This window comes from Podarcis gaigeae (genome assembly GCF_964106915.1).
Source record: "Podarcis gaigeae genome assembly, chromosome: 16".
In the NCBI taxonomy this organism is placed as follows: domain Eukaryota; kingdom Metazoa; phylum Chordata; class Lepidosauria; order Squamata; family Lacertidae; genus Podarcis; species Podarcis gaigeae.
The window spans coordinates 24,601,757-24,622,545 of NC_139693.1; the positions used below are offsets into that span (position 1 = coordinate 24,601,757).

Consider the following 20,789-nt stretch of genomic DNA (forward strand, 5'->3'; position numbering starts at 1 on the left):
CGAGGCTGCTAGAGACCCAGCGCTTTAAAACAAGTTCCTAAGTATTGCCCAACTAGCAAAAAAAGTCAGGATGGGATGCATGTGACAGGAGAAGGGGTCGTATTTTGCAGGGGCTTCTGGAGGAGGCAAACTTTCTCTGTGCACGCTGCATTTGAGATACACAGGCCTGCATGTACAGGCAGGCCTCCCTTCGAGAATTAGAAGTCAAAATTTTCCAGCTCAAAGCACATGATGTTTCAGACAAGTGCAAGCCCCAATGCTATTCAGCTATTAAGTTGTTACCCTGGAGGTTGGACGATCCTTGCTCCTTGTTAGGTCCAGAAACTTGCAAATGAATTAGGCAGATTACCGGTACTGTTTAGGCTAGGTTATCGACAGTATGATGCAGCAGGGGGGGAAAGGAGCTCATGCTATTCCAGGCTGCATCAACAGAAGTCTAGTGTCCAGACCAAGGGAAGTCATAGGGCCACTCTTTTTTGCCTTGGTCAGGCCTCACCTAGAATACTGTGTCCGGTTCTTGGCATCACAATTTAAGAAGGATGTTGACGAGCTGGAACGTGTGCAGAGGAGGGCAACCAAGATGATCAAGGGTGTGGAAACCAAGCCTTATGAGGAAATGTTGAAGCAGCTGGGCATGTTTAGCCTGGAAAAGAGGAGACTGAGAGGAGATATGATCGTCATCTTCAAATATCTCAAGGGTTGTCACATGGAAGATAAGAGCAAGCGTGTTTTCTCCTGCTCTGGGGGACAGGACTCAAACCAATGGCTTCAAATTACAAGAAAGGAGATTCCAACTGAACATCGGGAAGACCGTTCTGACAGTAAGAGCTGTTCAACAGTGGAAGGGTCTCCCTCGGGAGGTGGTGGACTCTCCCTCCTTGGAGGTTTCTAAGCAGAGGTTGGATGGCCATCTGTCGTGGATGCTTTAGCTGAGATTCCTGCATTGCAGGACTAGATGACCCTTGGGGTCCCTTCCAACTCTACAGTTCTGTGATTCTATCCATGACCACCAGCAGTGATAAATGAAAACAGAGTTTCAATGTTCCTCCTTACCAGATGCTGAGCACAAGCACTGGAACGTGTCTAACTCTGCTTGCAACGTTCTGAGAGGCTGAACGCTGTTGGAGTGCTGTTACGTGAGCACTGTTCCACAGCATTTGATATTTTCATTTACATGCATTCATTCGAAATAAGATGGGTTTATGAAGCAATTCTATATCCTCCCACCACACTGACGAAGAATTCTACAAAATAGTAGTCAATATCCGGAATCACTGTTCAGTGTTGGACATCATATTTGCTGTATACACAAAGCTTCACAGCTTGTCTTTCATCGTACAATCTGGTACCTCACTTCTTTTAAAGATTTTCAGAGACTTTGAGACTAAAGATTTCATTTTGTACTTATTGTGGTTTGAAGGAATTCTATAAAGATTGTCTATTGCTTGTGTACATCGTCATCGCGTGTTGCCTAGATATTGCTGATGAACGCTGTTGGAGACAGAAGACTGGGCTGGGTCATACTTCTGACCTTGATTCAGCAAGGCAGTTCTTAGAAAATTTCATATCACTTAGGACAGGGGTGAGGATTTATGTTTTCTCCCTTACCTGAGAGCCATATTATCCAGTTGAAAAACTCTCAGGGGCCCGAATTCCAATAGTGCACAGAGCCAGATCCACACACAGTTGCACACTCTCAACGCACAAAGACAGAACTATTTCCCACCAAAAGAGAAGCAAACATTGAGCTCTTAGTCACTCCGCTCAAGTTTCACGTTTACACAGTTTAGTTTTTTTAAAAAATCTCTGCAACACCCATTATCTGTCTGGAAAAAGAACTCCGTAATTGCAGAAGAAGAATGCCAATAACGTCAGTGCACAGGTGAACGGCAAGCCCAGCCTTATAGCTTTTCAAATCCTCAGACTTCAAAATGTAATTGCGGTCCCAAAATTGCTTGCTTGCAATTGCAAAGTGGACGCTTCTAACAGGTTTGAAAGGAACCAGGTTTCCCTCTCTGTTTCAACAGCCTTGCAACAGATCTTTTTGCAGATGTTGTTGTTGTTGTTTAGTCATTTAGTCGTGTCCGACTCTTCGTGACCCCATGGACCAGAGCACACCAGGCACTTCTGTCTTCCACTGCCTCCCGCAGTTTGGTCAGACTCATGCTGGTAGCTTCGAAGACACTATCCAACCATCTCGTCCTCTGTCGTCCCCTTCTCCTTGTGCCCTCCATCTTTCCCAACATCAGGGTCTTTTCCAGGGAGTCTTCTCTTCTCATGATGTGGCCAAGTATTGGAGCCTCAGCTTCATGATCTGTCCTTCCAGTGAGCACTCAGGGCTGATTTCCTTAAGAATGGATCGGTTTGTTCTTCTTGCAGTCCATGGGACTCTCAAGAGTCTCCTCCAGCACCATAATTCAAAAGCATCAATTCTTTGGCGATCTGCCTTCTTTATGGTCCAGCTCTCACTTCCACACATCACTACTGGGAAAACCATAGCTTTTACTATATAGACCTTTGTTGGCAAGGTGATGTCTCTACTTTTGCAGAAGAGTGAGCTGCAATTGCAGGCTTTTGTACAATATCGAAGCCTTTCCATCCTTTCAGCCGCTCCCTACTGAACAGCCCACAGATGACTAGATGGGGACTTCCTGCCCTAACGTAGCATTCATGTAACTGAATAATAATAATAATAATAATAATTTAATAATTTATTACTTATACCATCTGGCTGGGTTTCCTTAGCCACTCTAGGCGGCTCCCAACAGAATATTAAAAACATGATAAAAAATCAAACATTAAAAACTTCCCTAAAGAGGGCTGCTTTCAGATGTCTTCCAAAAGTCAGATAGTTGTTTATTTCCTTGACAGCTGATGGGAGGGCATTCCACAGGGTGGGCGCCACTACCAAGAAGGCCCTCTGCCTGGTTCTCTGTAACCTCACTTCTCGCGGGGAGGGAACCACCAGAAGGCCTTCAGAGCTGGACCTCAGTGTCTGGGCTGAACGATGGGGGTGGAGAAGCTCCTTCAGGTATACTGGGCCAAGGCCATTTAGGGCTTTAAAGATCAGCACCTTTAAATTGAATTGTGAATTGTGCTCAGAAAGGTACTGGGAAATGTACTAGCTAGTTTCCTATCCTCACAACTGTCCTCCAACTTAAAGGTAAAGGGACCCCCGGACCATTAGGTCCAGTCGTGACCGACTCTGGGGTTGTGGCGCTCATCTCGCTTTATTGGCCGAGGGAGCCAGCGTACAGCTTCTGGGTCATGTGGCCAGCATGGCTAAGCCGCTTCTGTCGAACCAGAGCAGCGCACGGAAACGCTGTTTACCTTCCTGCCGGAGCGGTCCCTATTTATCTACTTGCACTTTGACGTGCTTTCGAAATGCTAGGTTGGCAGGAGCAGGGACCGAGCAACGGGAGCTTACCCCGTCACGGGGATTCGAACCGCCGACCTTCTGATCAGCAAGTCCTAGGCTCTGTGGTTTAACCCACAGCGCCACCCTTGTCCTCCAACTTAATGTCAGTATTATTCTTATTCCCCATATTGCAGATGGAGGCTGAGAGACAACACCCTATCTAAAGATACCTAATAAGCAGAGTCAGCCCTACCATTAGGCAGAGTGAGTAACCTGCTTCAGGTGGCAGATGTTGGGGGGCGGCAGCATTCCTCCAAAAGCTCCACCTCAAGCATTGTCCTTGGTTGGCTCACAGCTTGCCCTGGGCCCTGTAGTCTGGCTGCAGAGGACACTTTTCATTCACCAGCACCAATTTAATCACCAGTCCAGACATATTCTATCCTTGGCATGGGAAGGGGACACATGAGGGTCCTTTTCCTCAGGCAGCAAAATGCTTTGGGCCGGCCCTGCTAGTGAGTTAATGGCAGAGGCGATCATTTGTCCAAGACACTTTCCTGATTCGTTGTTCCCACACCGATCCACTAAATCACTCCCATGTTTCAGAAATACAGTGATACCTCGGGTTACATACGCTTCAGGTTACATACGCTTCAGGTTGCAGACTCCGCTAACCCAGAAATAGTATCTTGGGTTAAGAACTTTGCTTCAGGATGAGAACAGAAATCGTGCTCCAGCAGCACAGTGGCAGCAGGAGGCCCCATTAGCTAAAGTGGTGCTTCAGGTTAAGAACAGTTTCAGGTTAAGAACGGACCTCCAGAATGAATTAAATACTTAACCCGAGGTACCACTGTACAGTTCAGTGTGGTACAATTCTTCCCTCCGCTTCCCAGTTGTGCAAGTCTTGGATTTGGACGCAGTTCCACGCCCACATTTCATTTCTGGGATTCCTTCTCTGTATTGGCCATTTCCTGTTATAGCCGCTTAACAGCCCCGAAGGCAGTATCCCAAGACTCTCCTCTTAAACCATCAGTCTCCCCTTAGGCATGCTGGGACACTCACTGAATGTCTCCGTGCTGTGAGGGAGGGCAAGGAATGATAATGGTGGGTGTGGCAAGGATCCAGGAAAAATAAAAATAAAAAGACTAGGCATCCCTGATGTCTCAGCACCCTGAAGGATGTGTGTCCTTCCTGCACAACTCAGTATATCCTGTGTATTTTGACAGCTAAGATGTTGCTATCTTTTGTACAGATTGCCTGCTAATGATCAGCTGATGTATCAATGGGCATTAAGGGATGGAACATATTTTTTCAATGGCTCATGATGGCTGCTGGCTTCACAAGTGACCAGCCTGCTGTTTGCTTTCTGGGGATCCTGGTGCTGCATATCCTCCAACATTTCTTCCATGAAAATAGGGACGTCCTATAGAAGAAGAAGAAGAAGAAGAAGAAGAAGAAGAAGAAGAAGAAGAAGAAGAAGAAGAGGCAGCGTAATAGTAATAATATCAGTGCTTTTTTCTAAAAAAAATGTTTAGGGGTATTCTCATTTTGACTCAATAAAATCACCATTTTATAGTTCAAATTGGGAAAAATAAATACAGTAAATGGACAAAAGTACAAAGATTCACAAAATGTTTAGGGGTATGCGTAATCCTGTGTCCCCCCCCCCCAGAAAAAAGCACTGATGATAATGACTAATAATAATAATAATAATAATAATAATAATAATAATACTATGGTGCCCATCTGACAGGGTTGCCCCAGCCACTCTGGGCAGCATCCAACATATATGCAAACATAATAAAACATCAAACTTTTTTAAAAAAACCCTCCCCTATACAGTACAGGGCTGCCTTCGGATGTCTTCTAAAAGTTGTATAGTGACTTATCTCCTTGCTTAACTCCATACCCTCCCACCGATTCTCCAATGAAAATAGGACATCCTAAGGAAATGTTGGACATTCTGGGATCAAATCAGAAACCAAGAGAGCTTATGTAAATCCGGGACTGTCCATGGAAAATAGGGACTTTTGGAGGGTCTGCATTTCAGTTGGCCATATCTCTCTAAACTCCCTTCTGCAAGGCACAAAGAGGCCAGTCTGCAAGGAAAAAATACAAAGGGACACAACATTGCTGTCCAATAGGGCAATATTCAGAAGCCAAAGGAAGGATGTTCCTGCATTGCAGGGAGTTGGAGTAGATTACACTTGGGGGTCCCTTCCTACTCTACAATTCTATGATTCTGTGATTTTTGGATTGGGGAGCACTGCCTTAACTCTAAGCACACAGAGACATGTAATTTTATTATTTACATTTGTTTTCAAAATCTATTGATCTTCATATTTTTATCATTTTTATTATGTCTACTGTTTTCAAAGTCTGTTTTATTTGCTATTTTTTAGCAATTATTTTAATACTATTTTATGTGAACTGATTAGCGATACCTTTTTGATTAAGCGGCATATAAATCTCACTAAATAAGAACATTACAATAAAAAAAACCAGGAAAACAATGGTAAAAAGAATCACAACATGTCCATATTTTACTTTATTTTTGCAACACGTCGAGTGAGATAGAAGAGGTTATTTGGGGTCAAGTGACTCATATAATCTTAACTCAGCCTTGCCCAACTTGGGAACCTACAGATCCTGTGCATTAGAGCTCTGCCAGCTGGGGTTAATGGGACCTGCAGTTCAAAACATCTGGAGGGAGCCAGGTTGGCGGAGAATGCATTTTAAAATGATTTTTTTAATTGCAAGTTTATTAAGGAAATTAAAAAAAACAAAGTGTGTGTAGTTGGGAGAGAAATAATTTAAAAAATAGTAATGCGAGAGGAGTGGAGGTAGAAAGAAAAAGAAGTAAACTCCACCAAAAGCTCATATTCTGTAATAGATTGTGAGTATTTAGGTTGCTTCGACACCATACATTTAAAGAACTATGATACCACTCATAACAGTAATGGCATCCCCCCCCCCAAAGAATCCTGTGAACTATAGTTCGTTATGGGTGTGAATGTTGCTAGGGAAGCCCCAAATCCCCTCGCAGATCTACAGTTCCAGAGTGGTTTAACAACCAATGCTTCTTCCCAGAGAACTCTGGGAATGCTTGCTCTGTGAGAGGAATAGGGGATCTCCTAACAACTTTCTGACCCTTAACAAACTCCCAATATTCTTTGGGGCAGCCATTATTGTTAGAATTATATAACAGTGCTTTAAACGACTGGTACGGATGCAGTCCTGACCTTCCAGATTTGGAAGTACAGTTGTATCTTGGTTCTTGAACACCTTGTGACTCGTTTTGGCTCCTGAACGCCACAAACCCCGAAGTAAGTGTTCCGGTTTGTGAACTTTTTTGCGAAGCCAAACGTCCAACGGGGCTTCCGATTGGCTGCAGGAAGCTCCTGCAGCCAATCGGAAGGTGCACCTTGGTTTTCGAACATTTTCGGAAATCGAGCAGACTTACGGAATGGATTCTGTTCGAGAACCAAGGTATGACCGTATATGTCTCTTAATGACCACAAGGGCTCCTGAAATCAGTTTTGTCCTTCAGACCAAAAAGAGAAGCTGGATAATTTGCCTTGTTAAAATGCTCCCATTCGCTTCATCCCCTGCCAATGGCATATTGTAAGGTGAGAAAAGGTCAGAGACCTCATAGGCCCCATTGCTGGACCCCTTTTTCCACTGCAGAGGAGATGAACTACGCTTAAGGACGGCAGCCTTGACAGCATGTGAGAACAGGCAGCAAGTGAGGCACATGTGACACAGCCTGTGTGACTCAGCATGTGAAACCGGGCAGGATGTGAGGCAGTCCCGGCAGCGTGGCTCCCATCGCGCATGGTGTTGTTGTCGAGTGACATCATAATCCAGCCAAAACAGGACTCTTTGCAGCAGTGTGCTTTCGCACACAGACAGGAAGTGTAGTCCTCAAGAGGCACAGGAAACGGGGAAGGCCTGGAGTCCTAGAAAGGCTGATAACTCCCACATTTTTCCTTTGACAGAAGTGGGGAGATGGGGTGGCCTCTTGTAAGATGTGCTCAAAAAATAGCTTGGTGGTGTTCTCTCCTTCTATTACTTCTGACAGCCTCCTATGATTGGGGACAGGCCATATCTACCGTATTTTTCACTCCATAAGACACACTTTTTTTCCTTTTCAAATCTAAGGGGAAATGTCTGTGCGTTTTATGGAGCGAATGTGTGGTCCCCGGGGCTGGCGGTGGGGGAACCTCGGCTTTCCCCACTGCCAGCCCCACAAGCTCGGGGAGCAGCAGGAGCAAAGAGCACCTGCTCTTTGGGTCGAGCAGCTCTGGGGTAGCCCGCGAAGCCTCTGCAGGGCAGCGGGGAGCCTTCATCCCGCTGCCCTGGGGAGGCTTCGCGTGGCTATCCCTGGCTTTTGTAGGAGGTGGGAGAAGGGACAGAGCGAGGCTCTCTCACTTCCCCCAACTCCCGCAAAAGCCCCCAAGAGCAGCAATTTTTTTTCTTGAATTCCCCCCCCCCCAAAAAAAGGTAGGTGCGCCTTATGGTCAGGTGTGCCTTATGGAGCGAAAAATACGGTAAGTGGGAGAGCATCTGCCTTGCAGAGCCGTCTTTCCCATAGGGCTTAGTGGCACGTTGCACCAGGGCGCTGGCCTCTCAGGGGCACCCCTGCAAGTGGGGGAGCTGTGCGGCTTTGCCGGTGGCCTCCCCTTTCTCTGCACGCCCATTAGCTGTGCCCCGGGCATGCAGCTTCCTTCCTAAGCCTCTGTGGGAGGAAAGCGATCCCCGCAGAGGCTTAGGACGGAAGCTGCGCCCCGCCAACTATATGGCTGGCGGGCACGCAGCTTCCCTCCCAAGCCTCTGGAGGGATTGCTCTCCCACAGCGGCATGGGGGAGAGTTGCGCACCCCACCATGGCTGGCAGTGCGCATCTTCGCTCCCCCACTATCCATGGTAATTTGGGGGCGCTGAGCATGGCCAGAGGTCAGGGATGATGGGAGCTGGGAGCTGAGCAAGATCTGGAGAGCCACAGACATTCCCCAAACTGCTTCTGACTTGGCATGAGACAGCCTCCTATGATTGGGGACAGGCCATATCTAAGTGGGGGAGAATCTGCCTTGCATGGAGAAAGGCCCAGGTTCAATCCCCAAGACATAGCCAGGTAGGGCTGGAAATGCCCCCTATTGCCAGTCACTGAGAACACTGAGCCAAGGGGACCGATGGCCTGACTTCCTGCGCATCCCACAACTTGTATGTTGACAAGCTGGAATGTGTACAGAGGAGGGTAAATAAGATGATCAAGGGTCTAGAACAGGGGTTGTCAACCTGGTCCCTACCACCCACTAGTGGGCATTTCAGGATTCTAGGTGGGCAGCAGGGGGTTCTACGGCACAAGCTGAATCCTTCCTCCATCGAGCACTGGTGGGTAGTAAGGAAATTTTGCCATCAAGAAAGATGCATTAGTGGGCGGTAGGAAAAAAATGTTGACTACCCCTGGTCTAGAAGACAAGCCTTATGAGGAACGGTTGAAGGAGCTGGGTATTTTTAGCATAGAGAATAGGAGAGTGAGAGGAGATATTGTTATAAGAAAAACTGTTCCCTTTCCCTTATGGGGTATTCTGGAGCCCGCATAGAGTCCTTAAGTGGGTTCCCTATCAGTAGGAGAAAATAACAGAGGCTAACCAGAGTATATTGAGAAGCAAAGCGGCTAGTAAGCCTGATCTTTATTCAAGGAACTCTTGCAACAGGGTCCCCACTCACTACACGCAGGAGGGAGGAGAACCCTGAACAATGGTGCACAATCCCTTATATAGACATTTGAAATTGCCCACCCTGTAGCCCAAGACCACCCCCAAAACATCATACATACATCACAGAAGGAGGTGGTCTAAAGCAGAAATCCTGTCTGCCAGGATACCTGATAATGATCACTGATTGCATTACCTGGGCAGCCTGGCCATTCTTTCATGATGGTTACTACTTGAGTTCCTGAATCCAGGTCACAGGCTCACCCTATTCATACACAAATAATGCCCTTAAGACAGGATTGGTAAGGGAAAAGACAATGGGAAGGCTTTCCCCATTTGCCTCCCTTACTGCAGAGGAATATTTGAGGTCACTGGGAGAGTCCAAATGGCTTCAGGGTTGCTCTCCCATACTATTTCAGGTTTATATATTTAGATATGTGTGCATTTATGAATATTTATTCTATATTTGAGACCTTAAAATTCCTATAACATCTCGTAACCCTGGAACGTTCAGCTTTGTCCAAATTCATGGATTATGAAGCTATCTGTGGCTTCTAGCCATGATGGTTCAGAAAAGGGCAACCAAAAATTATGCAGGGGGTTGGGCAAATCCACTAAGTGGAAAGGTTGCAGCATTTGGGACTTTTTAAAGTTTGGAGGACAGGTGAGTAAGAGGCAACATGGTATGAGTTTACAAAATCATGGGGAAAGTGGAGAGAGAGAGAGAGGGAGAGGGAGAGGGAGAGGGAGAGAGAGAGAGGGAGAGAGAAGTTTTTCTGCCTCTCTTGTAGCACTAGAACTGGTGGACGTCCAAAGAAGTTGGATGTTGGACTCTCCAAGACACATAAACACAAGTCCTTCTTCACACAGCACATAGCTGAACCACAGAACTCATTCCCAGAGGAGGCAGTGATGGCACCTTCCCAACTTGGATGGCTTCAAAAGAGGATTGGACAAATTGATGGAGGACGACTGTTGATGGCTGCTAGCCAGTCTGGCTATGCTGTGCCTTCGCAGCTGGAGGCAGCCATGCTTCAGAACGCTACTTGTTGGAAGTCACAGGAGAGTCTTGTGCTCAGGTCCTGCTCGAGGGTTTCCCACGAGGCATCTGCTTAGCCCAGGCATAGGCAAACTCGGCCCTCCAGATGTTTGGGGACTACAGCTCCCATGATCCCTAGCTAGCAGGACCAGTGGTCAGGGATGATGGGAGTTGTAGTCGCAAAACATCTGGAGGGCCGAGTTTGCCTATGCCTGGCTTAGCCACTGTGAGAACAAGATGCTGGCCTAGGTCAGGCCCCTTTGGCTTAATCCTGCAGGCTCTTCTTCTGTCCTTATGCAAAGGCACGGCATGTGCTCAGAACTAGCTCAGCACAGGTCCCATAAACGGGGAGGTGCGCGTAGGACTATTTGGGAAACAGGAGCAGGCAACAGATGGTACCAACACTTCAGATAACTAATCTAATAGATAAACAGGGCATGTTTTAATAATGGACATGTACAGTAGTTTGTTAAGGGTGCTGAGAGTTGTTAAAGGTAAAGGGACCCCTAACCATTAGGTCCAGTCATGACGGACTCTGGGGTTGCGACACTCATCTCGCTTTATTGGACGAGGAAGCCGGTGTACAGCTTCCGGGTTATGTGGCCAGCATGACTAAGCCACTTCTGGCGAACCAGAGCAGCGCACGGAAACACCATTTACCTTCCCACCGGAGCGGTACCTATTTATCTACTTGCACTTTAACATGCTTTTGAACTGCTAGGTTGGAAGGAGCAGGGACTGAGCAACGGGAGCTCACCCCATCGCGGGGATTTGAACTGCTGACCTTCTTAGGAGACCCATATACTCCCCCCCCCGAGATGCAATCAGAGGTGTATCTAGGGACTGGCAAAACTGACCCTTCGCTGGGGGCGCAGGTCTGGGGCATGTGCAAAAATCAGCTATGTGTGTGATGATGTGCCACCGCTGTTGCAGCAAGATCAAATGTGGGAGAATCTTCCCATCTTGACACCGCAACACAAAGGTGAGCAGTGAAGTGATTTCTTTTTTGGGGGGTGGGGGGGGGAGTGGGGAGAACAGATACAGCTCCTTACCAAGGGCGCAAGGAACCCTGGGAACGCCTCTGGCTACTGTTCCCAGGGTTTCCTGAGAAGAAGGTTAAAGCACTTTGGGAAGTGTAGCTCTGGAAGGAGAATAGGGGTCTCCTAGCATCACTCAGCACCCTTAACAGACTACAACTCCCAGGGTTCTTTGTGGGACACTGTGGCTGTTTAAAGGGGTATCATAGCTTTTGAAATGTGTGGTATGAATGTAGCCACACACAAAGAGGCCTTTCTAGGGAGCAAGCAAGTGTGCTGTCTTGCCCCCAAATTGTGGGGGCCGTGTGACGTGCGCATGCCTTGCAACATGCCAACATCACTTGCACATGCCAGGCAATGTGTTGGCATGCTGTTTGCCCCCTTCTTGACAATTTTTGGGGGTCCTCGCCCTCCCACCCCACAGATGGAGCCCCTGTGAGCAAGAAAGACGCAGCTGAGAGTCTTGGTACAGAGTGGTCCATGCCCCAGACAGAAAAGAAGTGGGGCTGCTGTCTGCTTGGAGGGAGAAGAGAGGGAAACAGAACAGCCCCGATGGAGTTGACTCTCTTCTCCATCTTCGCCTTTGTCTTCTGTCTCGGGTGTGGCGCCTCTGACTCCCTAGGGGGATCCCAGCCAGAATCTTCTCTCGCTGGTGTCGTCTCTGTGTCTCGCAAGGGAGGCCCGAGCAAGATTTTTGATGGTGGTGGCAGTCTGGCATTCTTGCGCAGGTTTTGGTGGCATGCCAACTCTGGTAAAGAAATGAGTCTCTCTCCCATAGAGCTAGAGGCCTGAGCAGGTTGGTAAGTCAGGTCCATGAAACCGGGACAGAGAAAAGTCAGCCTGACGAGGTTGCAAACTGTTAATCCTGTGCCTGTATCCAAGTGCATCTAATCAAGAAAAAGGAAAGAATGCTAGCAGACAGACAGGAGCATCCCACTCCAATTTCAGTGCTCCAAGGTCTTGGCCCAAGAAGGGGCCGGAAGTTGCAGTGTTGCATTATTGTGATCAGTGGCTTGAATGGAAACTTGCAAGGTGTCTCGGGTAACTGCAAGATCTTAATGTAGCAATGTTTGCCCCTTTCGAAAGATGAGTTATCAGACTGTGCATTGGGGAGGGGGCCTTAGCTCAGTGCTAGAGCATTTGCTTTGCATATAGAAGGTCCCAGGTTGATTACCTAACATATCCAGGTAGACCCCTGCTTTAAAATCTAGAGAGACACTGCCTGCCAGTGTAGAAATACAGTGGTACTTTGGTTCTCAAACTTAATCCATTCCAAAAGTCCATCCCAAAACCAAAGCGTTCCAAAACCAAGGTGCGCTTTCCCATAGAAAGTAATGCAAAACGGATCAATCCGTTCCAGACTTTTAAAGACAACCCCTAAAACACTGCATTGATGATAGTCATTGTTTGGATGGGAGGCGCTTATCCATTTCCACAGTCACACAATCAATCAGTAGCTGAACTGGGATCCACATAGTCACAAAAACAAATTAACTGAAAAAGCCTCAAAACAAAAAATGCAAAATAAATAGCAAAAGCACCAAATGGAAGGCTTGAATTACAATGGGGGGACGCAAATGAGCAGTGCAACAGGAAACACGGGGGGCACAAATGAGCAGTGCAACAGGAAACACAGGGGGACTCAAAACGGAGCATGTTTGGCTTCCGAAAAAAAGTTCGAAAAAAGTTTGAAAACCGGAACATCTATTTCCGGTGTTGAAGTGTTTGGGTTCCAAGTTGTTCATGAACTAAACTGTTCGAAAACCGAGGTACCAGTGTACTGAGGTTGATGGGCCTAGAGTTTATCTCTGTATAAGGCACCTTCCTATGCATCTGAACACGAGGTAAAGTAGTGCATGAATAGCCACGGTGTCAGTGAAATGCACTCTGTGTATGCTCTGAGGAGCTCTCTCCCTTTACATGTTCCATTCTGTCGTAAGGCTGAGCCCCGGACAGAGGAAAAGAGACAAGGCTCAGGAACACAGCACTTCAATCCAGCCTTCCATCTCCATTTCAGCACTGCCCTCAGGGCACAGTCAGCAAACACTCTCTCCACAAACTCTTGCAGCTGCCAAGCAGCAAAGGGGAGCCAACCTCCTGTTCTCAGGAGGAGGAAACAGATCTTCTGAATGCCAGGGGGAAAAAGAGAGACAGCTGGATCCTTTCAAGAAACACAAACAAGGCCATTGAAATGTCTGGGCAAATTGTGGTGGGGCCTGACAGTCCGTTTCCTAAACCGAAACCCTCGAGTCGAACGGAACCACCATTTCACTGAAGCAAGAAGCCCTGCAATCCAGCTTTGATGATCTAACCGTATGTGTTTTTCTAGATCCTTCTAGGAGGCAGCGATACCCATTAACTTGGATGGCTTTAAAGGAAGATTAGACAAATTCATGGAGGAAAAGGCTGTCAATGGCTGCTAGGAGGGGAGAGGGCTCTTGGGCTTCAATCCAGCTTGCAGGTTTCCCATTGGGGCATCTGGCTGGCCGCTGTTGTGATGGCCTGGGATTCGGACTCGGAAGCTGAACCTGAGGAATCCCAGCCTGCACAGGAGTCCCTGCCTCCAGAACCAGCTGAGCGGGGCTGGGGCTTGAGCCTGAAGGGTCCTCACCTGTGCTGGATCCTCAGGTGCAGGCACCAGCTGAGTCTGCTCTGGCTCCTGAGGTGATGGAGGACCCATTGCCTGCAGGTGTTCCACTCTCAACCCCATAGGGGGAAGCTGAGGTTGCCTCTGGGTCCGGTAACCCTCCAGCCTCTCCTGAGCTGCAGAGGCTCAGGGCAGAGAGGCGGAGGGAACTAAGTTCCTGCAGGAGGAGTGCTCGCCTCCAGGCCAGGAGAGGCAGGTGGACCGGGGCCGCCCTGTGCCTCGGGGCAGATAAAAACCAGCCAGCCCCAGTCCCAGGTTGTGGGAGCAACATTGTTGGTAGCCTGCTCCTGTCTGCACCCTGTCCTGCTTCTCTGCCGGAGCTCCTGACCTCACCCGACTCCCTGCCTTGGACCCAGCTTCAGCTTTGATGGACTGCCTCCATACCCCACCCTCAACCTCGGACTGGACTGGACTCAGACCCCGCCTCACGGGTAACCCTTGGGACCAGCACAGCTGTGAGAACAGGATGCTGGACTAGATGGGCCATTGGCCTGATCCAGCAGGCTCCTCTTCTGTTCTAAACATAGCAGAAAAGGGTCTCAAGATTGCAGTGGGCTGTGGCTTGATGCTTTGAACAGCTGCCTGCACAGGCCTTAATCCAACAGGTGAAGCTTCTTCTTTTTTTAATCGTCACTGCATCTCCATTCCAGGAAAGGACAGCAGATAAAATGATAGATTACAACAGACTGAGAATGATATTCACAAGCAAATCTAAAACTGGCTATTATAATGTACGTTTCATAGCATTGCAACAACAACTACAACAACAAAAACCTACGAAATTTTTTTTAAAAAAACCTGACTGTCAAAGGAAAACAACACTGTGGAAATAGAGCATGTCTGGAAAATCAAGACAATTCATATAATCCTGATTTTGGTAACAGCTCAGGGCTTAGTTCCAAAGGAAAACTGTTTCTGCTTAATGCAAAGCAAAAAAGCTGTCATTCTCCAGACTTCCTATATAATCAGGAAATTCCTAAAGATCTCCTAACTCCACTCTTGATGGAACGCCGTGCTGGATACCACAGCTCTGTCTGAGCAAGAAATAGAACTCTGAACAATATTAAAGAGGGATGATGATAAATTAAATTATACTTTTCGTTTACACTGCACTTTTGAGGGTTCAAAACACTTCACATTTGTCTCAATCAACTTTACAAGCAACCATATAGAGTAGACCAGGATGATGAAGAAGGCAAAAGTAGAGATGCCACATATTTCAGCCTTGGGCTGAGGTAGAACAGCTTATGCTGCTAAAATGACAGATGGACAAATTGTCAACTTCAGTTCTCCATGTTTCTTTTTCTTTTTCAATCTTAAATTCAGATTTCCACATCTATGCAACCATTTGTGATATGTGTGTGTGTTTTTAATTTAAAAAATGATGAAAATCCACCAGCCTTTTAGTGGAAATTTCTCCTAATAAATATGTTTTTGTACATACTGTAGTTTTGACTAAAATGCATACTTGCAAGCAATTTCCACTAACATAATGATTTTTTTTGCATGTCCTATTCACTAATATATGCATTTTTATGCTCATTTTTACCTTGGTATAGGCTTTTTGTACACTTGGCCAGAAAGCTGCATTGCAAAATTTGGAGAAGCGTGAATTCCCAAGGGTGGCTGTGTTTTGCTTTGTATATTGTTTCATGAAGTACCAATTGGGTAGGTTTGCCTTTAAATGCAAACTGACTCAAATTTGACCCCTGTGCCTGTCTACTGCCAAATTAAGCGGTTAAGCCATCAGTCTTGCTTCTTCCGGACCCTGTGTGAGAGGCAGATAGATGAGATATTCCAGGATGAAAGGGTGGGGGGGATAAATGGATGCCCTCAGGTGAGAAAATGAGAGGGCAAAGCCTTTTCTGTATAGGACAAAAGTTAAGGTACACCTGAGAGAGGACTTCGTATTTTTAAAAAATCCTTTTTCTTTTTCTTTTCTTTCATTCATTATTTTTATTATTTTTGGTTATTAGTTTCTTTTTATTGAATTATGAAAAGTATTAATAAAACTTCTTTTTAAAAAAGGTCTTGCCTCTTCCCCTATGCCTTGGGGTGAGACGGGGTCACTGCCTTTTAATTTAGTTTTAAAGCACGGTGAGTGTACATCATTACGGGCTTCCTTAAATTCCTACCCACAAACGGTCTGACTCAGCAGAAGGCTGATGTTCCTGCTGCCTCCAGTTATCAGCCTCTCAATATCAATTCCTGGGGAAAAATACACTCATGCTCTGCTTTTGTGCTTCCCAAAGGCATCATTCCATGGAATGGACCGGCCTTTAGCCTGACATCAAGCAGGGCTCTGCTGATGACTGGGAGTGGCTGCCAAGACCATATCAAACCAGTCCTGAAAGACCTACATTGGCTCCCAGTACGTTTCCGAGCACAATTCAAAGTGCTGGGGCTGATTTTAAAGCCCTAAACCAGGGTCAGCAAACCTTTTCAGCAGGGGGCCGGTCCACTGTCCCTCAGTCCTTGTGAGGGGCCAGACTATATTATGGAGGGGGAAAAATGAACGAATTCCTATTCCCCACAAATAATTCAGAGATGCATTTTAAATAAAAGCACACATTCTACTCATTTAAAAACAACAGGCAGGCCCCACAAATAACCCAGAGATGCATTTTAATTAAAAGGACACATTCTACTCATGTTTAAACATGCTGATTCCCGGACCGCCCATGGGCCGGATTTAGAAGGCGGTTGGGCAAGATCCGGTCCCCGTGCCTTAGTTTGCCTACCCATGCCCTAAACAGCCTCGGCCCAGTATACCTGAAGGAACATCTCCACCCCCATTGTTCTGCCCAGACACTGAGGTCCAGCTCCAAGGGCCTTCTGGCAGTTCCCTCATTGCGAGAAGTAAGGTTGCAGGGAACCAGGCAGAGGGCCTTCTCGGTAGTGGCACCTACCCCGTGGAGCACCCTTCCATCAGATGTCAAGGAAATAAACAACTATCTGACTTTTTTGACCAAAGAATGGGATGTAAATGGAAATAACAATGCAGTGGTATCTCTGGTAGTGAACGGGATCCGTTCCGGAGGCACATTTGCAACCTGAAAACCCTGCAACCTGAAATGCTGTATCTGCGCAGGTGCGTGGCACGATTTAGCACTTCTGTGCATGCATGAGCGGCGAAACCCAGAAGTAACCCTTTCCAGTAATTCCAGGTCGCCGCGGGACACAACCTGAAAAAATGTAACATGAAGCAAACGTAACATGAGGTATGACTGTACAGTGGTACCTCGGGTTACATACGCTTCAGGTTACATACGCTTCAGGTTACAGACTCCGCTAACCCAGAAATAGTACCTCGGGTTAAGAAATTTGCTTCAGGGTGCGAACAGAAATCATGCTCTGGCATCGCAGTGGCTGCAGGAAGCCCCATTAGCTAAAGTGGTGCTTCAGGTTAAGAACAGTTTTAGGTTCAGAACGGACCTCCGGAACGAATTAATTAAGTACTTAACCTGAGGTACCACTGTACTACTACTGCTGCTGCTGCTGCTGCTACTACTACTAATTGTTACACAGTGCAATGAGGACACCTCCATCTTTCCTTCCTCGGAGAGCCAGTGTGGTGTAGTGGTTAAGAGCGGTAGTCTCGTAATCTGGGGAACCGGGTTCGCATCTCCGCTCCTCCACATGCAGCTGCTGGGTGACCTTGGGCCAGTCACACTTCTTTGAAGTCTCTCAGCCCCACTAACCTCACAGAGTGTTTGTTGTGGGGGAGGAAGGGAAAGGAGAATGTTAGCCGCTTGGAGACTCCTTAAAGGGAGTGAAAGGCGGGATATCAAATCCAAATCCAAAACTCTTCCTTGACTCTGGAGGCAAACGGGTTGTGTCTGGACAGGCAAACTTTGACAGTTTGATTTTATTTCCTGATGACAGATCTGCCGCTGCTGTTTTATGGAGTGATGTCATCTTATGCTGTCCCAAGCTGAGGAGGAGAGCAGATCCCATGTACCTGCAGCCTCAACTAGCTGGCTCTCATGAGCCAAAGTATGCAAGGTTTCAACTTGCACCAAAAACCTCATAAATTTCCTGCTGCTGCTTCCCCCTCCTCTCTGCCTCCTTAACAGAAATAGCAAGCTCTTGACGACCTTCTCATCCTGTGACAACACTTCTTTCTTATTTTTAAAACTTCTTCCTAATTTTAGTTAACATCTACCCTCGGTCACAAGAACAGCACGCACTCCTTTTTGGTGCAAAGATTTGCAAGAGGGTGTCACTGACCCCCTGAAGAAATATGAACAGGCCTGGAGAGCCTGAAGGATACCAGAGCCGTGAGCCATTGGCCTACTCCTCCATGTGCAGAGGAAAAGATCACATTTGCTTGCCAAAAGAGTGCAGGGATTTCTTTTTTTGGTAGAATTTGCAAGCCAAGAGGGGAGAAGGTCATGGAGTTGTGGATGGCAGCCCCATTGCCTGGAGGAGGAGGCAGGCCGCCCTCAGAGATAAGGGCTGCAATTATGAAAGAGAAAGATGGATGGATGGAAATGAGTCGCGTGTGGAAAATGTGGGCCTTTGACATCTCGCTGTATCCTTCATAGGAGCACAACAAACTGCCTTAGGATGATTCAAAACCTGGGTCCATCCCAGCTCAGAATTTACCCTCCAACATTTTCCCGATGAAAATAGGGATGTCCTATTTAACAACAACAACAACAACTCATCTGACTGGGATGCCCCAGCTACTCTGGGTGGCCTCCAACACATATAAAAACATAAAAGGTAAAGGGTAAAGGGACCCCTAACCATTAGGTCCAGTCGTAGCCAACTCTGGGGTTGCGGCGCTCATCTCGCTTTATTGGCCGCGGGAGCCGGCGTACAGCTTCTGGGTCATGTGGCCAGCATGACTAAGCCACTTCTGGCGAATCAGAGCAGCGCACGGAAAAGCCATTTCCCTTCCTGCCTGAGTGGTACCTATTTATCTACTTGCACTTTGACATGCTTTTGAACTGCTAGGTTGGCAGGAGCAGGGACTGAGCAACAGGAGCTCACCCCGTCCCGGGGATTCGAACCGCCGACCTTCTGATCAGCAAGTCCTAGGCTCTGTGGTTTAACCCACAGCGCCACCCGCATCCCATATATAAAAACATAATGATATATTAAACATTAAAAAACTTCCCTATACAGTCATACCTTGGAAGTCGAAGGCAATCCGTTCCAGAGGTCCATTCGACTTTCACAACGTTCGGAAACCAAGGAATGGCTTCAGATTGGCTGGAGGAAGCTCCTGCAGCCAATTAGAAGCCTTGGAAGCCCCATCGAATATTTGGCTTCCAAAAATAGTCTTGCCCCTGTGGAGCAGTTGCCAGGACTGAAAGCCCCTATCTTCAACCCTTTCTAAGATTTCTCCTCTCCCAGATGATTCTCAAGCCGTCTTAAGCTATGTCTGCATACCTCCTGATCTGCCCTCCTCATTATAATGTGCGTTCTTGGAGACTGGGGAGGAGGGCAGCTTTTGCAACAGGAGGGGGAGACTCTCTGGAGTCTTCAGAAGCTTCTTGACCCCCCATCTTTGCTTCAGCCTTGGAGTCTTAACTGCTCCCTGCCACCGATTCTTCCTTCTCACTAAACCCTGTTGCCCCTTCAGCATCAGCCCCTTCTCCCAATTGTCTCCCTCTGACCTCTCCTTAGTGTCACACTTCCAATCCCCTGGCTCTGAGCCTTCCTCCCCTGGGGTTTCTCTTGGAGGTTCCTTGGCTGGTGCCTCCCACCACTCCTCTTCATCCATTCAGTCACTGCCCTGACACAGATATTGTTAGACTTCAACTCCCATCATCCCTAGCAGCCAGCATGGCCACTGGTAAGGGATGATGGGAGTTGTAGTCCAGCAACATCTGCAGGGCATCAGGTTGACTACTGGTCTTGAATGGGCCACTGGTGCTTCCCAAGGCACATCTGTGGCTCTCCTAATGTTGCTGAACTACAACTCCCATCATCCCTTGCAGCCAGCACAGCCATTGATCAGCGATAATTGGCGTGGAGTTGAACAAAAGTTCAACATCCTTGGTCCAGCCCCTTTCAAGGTTCACCTGGGTGCCTCTGTTGACTCGGAGAATTCCACATTATCCCTCTGCAAGGCTTCTCTCCTGGGTGCTTGTCAGGCAGCGACTGGTGGGGGGGGGGGGGAGAGAGAGCAGGGAGGAAATACCACACAAATTTCCAGCACCCAGACCAGTCCTGAAATAGTTAAGGGGCCAAGTTGTGTAGCGGGGAACCTGCCAGATCAAGATTACACCCAAATTTGGGGGTTTTTCTGGTGCTGATCGAAGCCCAAGAGAGCGCAAGAGATTTCCATGATGTGTTTGGTTTTGTTTTTCATTCCATTGGAAACAACTTTCCTCTTTAAAACAAACAAGCCTCCCTTCCATCTTCCCTGCTGCCAAACACCATTGTAGAGCAGAGTTTTTTGCAAGGGGAACAGGGGATCAGAAGAAAGTATGGAGATCATCTGAGTCAGGGTCGGAGGAGGTGCCTGAACTGTTTCCCAGCTTGAGGGAGCAAAGAGAACAGACCCTTCTGCCACCGGGCACAGGACTGGTTGCTTGCAGTGTTGACCTGGCAGAGTGTGAAGTGGGGAGCTGAAGGCAGTTTTTTTCCTATTATTAATCAATAAATCAATTGGAGGCAACTTTTTCCTATTCAATCTATCAATCAATTAAATTTGTATATTGCCCTTCAGCCAAAGATCGCGTGATGGATCACAACATAAAAATAAAAACAAATCGCACTATAAAAACAAAAACCCACACCCCTAAAAACACACACAAAAAACCCACACCTCTAAAATCCCATAGAAAGTTATTCAGTCAAAGGACTGATTAAAGAGAAATGTTTTCGCTTGGCGTCTAAACATTTGCAATGAAGGCACCAGGTGAGCCTCCCTGGGGGGAGCATCCCACAAATGGGGAGCCACCACAGAAAAGGCCTCTTCTCGTGTTGCCACTCTCATTTGCTTTAGCCGGCCAGTCGAAGCCGTTCCCGGGGTG

General features: G+C 47.3%; 1 long non-coding RNA gene across 1 annotated transcript; it reads left to right on the forward strand.

Moving 5' to 3' along the window:
- The first annotated feature begins 7,048 nt into the window (after positions 1-7,048).
- Positions 7,049-18,364, forward strand: LOC310834336. The gene is made up of 3 exons (XR_014559200.1): positions 7,049-7,378; positions 10,989-11,095; positions 17,952-18,364. It is a non-coding gene; the product is annotated as an uncharacterized lncRNA (long non-coding RNA).
- Positions 18,365-20,789: the final 2,425 nt, after the last annotated feature.